Source organism: Cebus imitator, unplaced genomic scaffold (assembly GCF_001604975.1).
Source record: "Cebus imitator isolate Cc_AM_T3 unplaced genomic scaffold, Cebus_imitator-1.0 Scaffold751, whole genome shotgun sequence".
Lineage (NCBI taxonomy): Eukaryota > Metazoa > Chordata > Mammalia > Primates > Cebidae > Cebus > Cebus imitator.
In genome coordinates, this window is record NW_016108066.1 from 511,310 (window position 1) to 516,909 (window position 5,600).

Sequence of the window (5,600 nt, forward strand, 5' to 3'; positions counted from 1 at the left end):
TAAAAGTTAACATTTACACTGATTCTAAGTATGATTTTTGTAGTGCTTCATACTTATGCTGCAATTTGGAATGGGTAGGGACTCCTGATCACGAAGGGCTTTTCCATACAACATCACTCAGATTTTGAGCTTGTTAGAATGCTGCTTGGCTGCCAAAGAAAAGTGACTATAATTCATTGCAGAGGACATCAAAAGAGAGATCGACCGTGTTAAAGAAAATGCCCTTGCAGATGGGGTAGCCAAGGTCACTGCACTGAAAGGACCAATGAAGCTGATGGGCATGCTAGTCGGCATACCCAGAGCTGGGCCAGAATGCTTTGAAGAAGAAAAATGGGCCAGGGAATGCAGTTTAGCCCAGAACCCCTCCGGCTGGCTAACTCATGGTAATACATTACTAATGCCAAGTACTAATCATAGGAAAATAATTAAGCACTTACATGATTCTTTTCACCCGAGAAAGGATTGTTTGTTTCAGTTAATGTCTCATTGGTTTATGACAATAAATCTTTTCAAGACACAAAAACAGGTGACTCTGCCCTGAGCTCTGTGCCTGAAATAACCCAAACAGCCAGGAATTTTCTCCTCTAGTTTAACCTGTCTAACATTGAGAATCCTCTCCAGGTGAGGACTGAAAACTCTAATTTACTCAAATGCCTTTGTGTAGGACATTCAAATATTTGCTAATACTTACTGATACCTTCACTGGTTAGATCAAGGCGTTCCCCACGCTATCTGAAAAGTGTTTACCAGAAGATATTATTTCTCAGTTTGAATCATCTAAAAGTCTGCAAAGTGACAATGGCCCATCTTTCACATCAGGCATATCCCAACACCTATCCTCAGCTTTGGGAATCAAATATCACCTTCGCTCTGTGTGGAGACTAGTCCTCTGGAAATGTGGAAAAACTAATCATACTCTAAGGAAGACTCTAACGAAATCAGAGGCCTGACTACCTCCAACACCCATAGCTTACTATGGGTTTGAGCTGCTCCAAAGGAAAACTTATCATTAGGTCCTGTTGAGTTGGCATACAAAAAGCCTTTCCTAACCACATAGCTCCTAAGAGATGAAAGGACTCATCTCATCAATCACAAAAAGATGTCATCAATCTAGGATAGGTGCAAAGGCACTCTGTGAATATGGAAACAAAAGGCTTCCCCTCCCACACGGGAAGAAAATTCAGTTTCAGCTCAGCTAGGGATCTGGTCTTACTGAAGACACGGGAAGAAGTTCTCCAGTTGACAGCCTTCCCCAATGTGGAAAGGACTGCAGCAAGGCCACCTGATCTCTCCCACAGACGTTAAACTCCAAGGGATTCACAGGTGCATACACCTGTGGAAAAGTAAAGCTGTTTCTTATCCTGGGAGCCCAATCCAAGGCTGTGGGAGGTGGGCGCGGGGCAACATAAGCATTGGCGGACTGCAGGCTGAATCATTGTGTGATTGCTTCTTTTCACGTTTCTTCTGCTGCCCATAGTCCTGACTTAGCCATGAGGGAGTTCATGCTCACCCAAACCGGACACTGCAGGAACCATATCAGCGCAAAGGTTGGCAGCCAGGGGTCTAATCTAAGGGCACAGCTAGGGTCTGTGGGGTGGCCGGTGAAGATGTTAGCAGTGGAAGGCATGGCGCCTCTGCATCGTGGTCCCTGGGCTCCCTGCCCAGGATGCAGTGGAGCTGTGTGGCTGGCAAGACTGCCAGGTCAAACCTCAAGGGACTTAGCGGCCTGAGGGTGGGGATGGAAGTGGGAGAGGGACTGGAGCAACTCCAACTCCCTGAGCTCTGTGACTCAGCCCTGGCCTGTCTGGCCTCTCTATCTCTCGCAGTTTTGGGAGGTGATATCTGATGAACATGGCATCGACTCCACTGGCACCTACTGTGGGGACAGTGATCTGTAGCTGGAGCGCATCAATGTGTAGTACAACGAGGCCAGCAGTGAGACTCCAGTCTTGCCCCAATAGCTCTCCTGGGAACACCGGCCTCTCCTTACCGATGCCTTCCCATTCCCTTCAGGTGGCAGGTACGTGGCTCGCGCTGTGCTCATGGATTTGGAGCCGGGCACCATGGACTCCACGCGCTCGAGGCCCTTTGGGCAGATCTTCAGGCCAGACAACTTCATCTTTGGTGAGCTGTGGCTGAGGACTGGGGTGCGGCTCCTTAGCCAGGGCAGTTCAAAGTCAATGAGTGCCTCAAGGTCATCTCTTTGGGAACTGTGGAACCGCGGCCCCTGAACGCCCTCCCATCCTCTGAGTCACTCAGTCTCCCTTTCCTAAATGGGCTTTGGGGGAGGAAGGCCCAGCTGTCTCCTCAACTTGAGAAGCTGATGTAATCTCCCTGCAAGGAGCTGAGTTGGGGCCACCACTACAGCCTTTCCATTGACTGGGAATGGGCAGGAGCCACCTGCAGCGAGTCGGCTGTTGGCTGTCTCGGGATTGGCTCCTGATCTAGATTCTACCAAGCAAGGCTGCTGTCCTGTAACTTAGGGGGAGGGGGTTTTATTTGCCCCACATGTAGGGTGAATGGTGCTTTCACCTCACATGTGACACTTGGCCCTTTTTGCATTGTGGTGGTGACCGCCATTTACCTGGCCATCGAGTGACTGGCTGTACTACCTTACAGGTCAGTGTGGGGCCAGTAACAACTGGGCCAATGGGTACTACACGGAAAGCACGGAGCTGATGGAGTCGGTGATGGATGTTGTGAGAAGAGAGGCTGAGAGCTGTGATTGCTTGTAGGGCTTCTAGCTGACCCACTCCCTGGGTGGGGGGACTGGGTCTGGGATTGGTACACTTTTCATGGGTGAAATTCGGGAGGAGTACCCAGACAGGATCATAAACACATTCAGTGTCCTGCCCTCACCCAGGGCGTCAGACACTGTGGTGGAGCCCTACAATGCCACCCTTTCCATCAACCAGCTCATAGAAAATGCAGACGAGCTGGGCGCAGTGGCTCAAGCCTGTAATCCCAGCACTTTGGGAGGCCGAGGCGGGTGGATCACGAGGTCAAGAGATCGAGACCATCCTGGTCAACATGGTGAAACCCCGTCTCTACTAAAAATATTAAACATTAGCTGGGCATGGTGGCGCGTGCCTATAATCCCAGCTACTCAGGAGGCTGAGGCAGGAGAATTGCCTGAACCCAGGAGGCGGAGGTTGTGGTGCGCGGAGTTCGCGCCATTGCACTCTAGCCTGGGCAACAAGAGTGAAACTCCGTCTCAAAAAAAAAAAGAATGCAGATGAGACATTCTGCATCGATAATGAAGCGCTCCATAATGTCTGTTCCAGAATCTTAAAACTGACCACACCCACCTACGGTGACTTGAATCACCTGGTGTCTGCTATCATGAGTGGGGTCACCACGTGCTTGCACTTCCCGGTCCAGCTGAATGCCAACCTGCCGAAGCTGCTTGTAAACATGGTTCCATTTCCTGGGCTGCACCTCTTTATGCCTGGCTTTGCCTCACTGACCAGCCAGCAGTACCGGGCCCTGACCGTGGCTGAGTTCACTCAGCAGCTGTTCGATACTAAGAATATCATGGCCACCTGTGACCCCCGACAGGGCCACTACCTAACCGTGGCTGCCATTTTCAGTGGTCACATGTCCATAAGGGAGGTGAATGAGCAAATTCAATATCCAGAACAAGAACAGCAGCTACTTTGCTGAGTGACTCCCTCACAACGTGAAAACAGCCGTCTGTGACATCCCACCCTGGGGACTAAAAATGTCGGCCACCTTCGTCGGTAACAACACAGCCGTCCAGGAGCTCTTCAAACGCGATGCCGAACAGTTTACAGCTCTGTTCAGGTGCAAGGCCTTCCTGCACTGGTACACGAGCGAGGGCATGGATGAGATGGAGTTCACCGAGGCCAAGAGCAATCTTAATGACCTGGTGTCAGAATATCAGTAATACCAAGATGCCACAGCTGAGGAGGAGGTAGCCTAGAAGCTTCCTTTTCCAGGTAAAGGGAGAAGCAGTGTGGATTCTTTAGTGTATTCTGATAGCCATTGTTACTTCTTCATACCTCTTTGAGTCTTTACATCTCCTCCTGCTACATTTTAAAGCATTTTGATAGTGCTTAGTTTGGCCTAATAAGGTATTTTTATGGCACTTGGTTTCACCTCCTCTTCTTTCTATAGGCCCCTGGGTACTGCTTCCAGATGGGCATAGTGGTCCTGCAAGGCTGCAGCTGTCTTGGGCTTGTCACATCCCAGGAACAAGCAGTCCAGTGGCTCCTAGAGGGGTCGGCATGGGCTGTGGACATGGCAGGCAGGCTTCACACAAACTTGGGGCTGGCCTGGGCCTTGCGCAGCTACTTGGTAGGGAATCTGTTTCTGAAGGTAAGCCTTGGTTTATCCGATTTACCAAACTTGCAGGGGACCAGCTGGGCCTGTTCATGGAATTTTATAAGTGGTCAGTGACCCCGGTGTATAATGTCCCCAGTGTATCACTTCAGGGTAGGAATGTGGTTGGACAGTTGGCCCTGAACCAGCAATGAAGGGTGGGCAAGCAGGGCCCCAGCCACCCCCTTACTATAATGGCCTGGGTGTGTCTGTGTGGCCTCACTCTCTTAATGAGGTGGGCATGGGTATCTGGCAGGAGCTCGTAGGCAGGAATTGAGCCCACCATATACTCACATGCAGTGAACCCCATAAATAAGGGGATTCGGCCGTCAAGGCCGTAGATAAGGTTGCTGGCCTGCGTGCTTGGGGTAGTCTTGGTCCAAAGGCACAGGTGGGGTTTCTGAACAGGACCTGGGGAGACAGGCAGGTGCTCACAAGTGCTGTTTCCCTCAGCTGGCAACCAGTAAGAATGGCCTAGTGGAGGTCTGACTTGCCCCAGTCTGGAGGGCTGATGTTCTCTGGAAAGTTGGCTAATGGGCACCGTCTCCTGTCTGTCTGACTCCCACTCCAAAACCTCAGGGCAAAAATAATCCGAGATTGTCAGGATGAGACTGGTAAGGGTGGCAGCCTTGGGGATGGGTCCTTTAGCCCGGGACACTAGCCCAGCAGAGTCTACTCCCAAGGCTTGACAGGGAGCCTGGACTTCAAGGCCTGCTTCACGAAAGCTGTCAAATAAGAGATGTGTATGTGATCTGGGTGCTGGGCAGCATGCCAGGTCAGTGCTCTTCTACCTGGCTCTTGTAGAACTTGTCCATGGCCTATGTGATGACCTCTTGGTAATTCCCCTCCCCCATATCACACAGACAAGGTAAAGCAGGCATAGCCTGGGGGTGGGCAGATGTAGACGTTCCACCCCAGTTCCCCTGGGCACACCCACTGGCCTCAGATGTGTCAGGGAAAACAGGTGATGCTCCTCCCTGTTTCTGAGTGTTGACAATGGCCCATTGGGGACAAACGAGAACTGGCAAGGAGGATAGTGCCTCATCTTGAAAGAAGTGGCTCCTGGAAGCAGCAGAGGTGGGAGAGGTCCCCCAGACTCCCCCAAGCTGTTCTTGGAGCAGGAAATGGGGCCTCTCTGATAGCCCTCCTCAGTGGCTCTCATTCTCTGAGGGGTGTCCTTGCCCAGCCCAGCGCAGGTGCACACCCTGAGATGACCTTTCAAGGATACTTGTTACTTCTTTGTACTTCTTTGAGCCTTT

At 51.2% G+C, this 5,600-nt stretch overlaps 1 pseudogene; it reads left to right on the forward strand.

Annotated features, from left to right (window-relative positions):
• Positions 1-1,490: 1,490 nt before the first annotated feature.
• LOC108296916 lies at positions 1,491-4,015 on the forward strand (annotated as a pseudogene).
• The last annotated feature ends 1,585 nt before the right edge of the window (positions 4,016-5,600 follow it).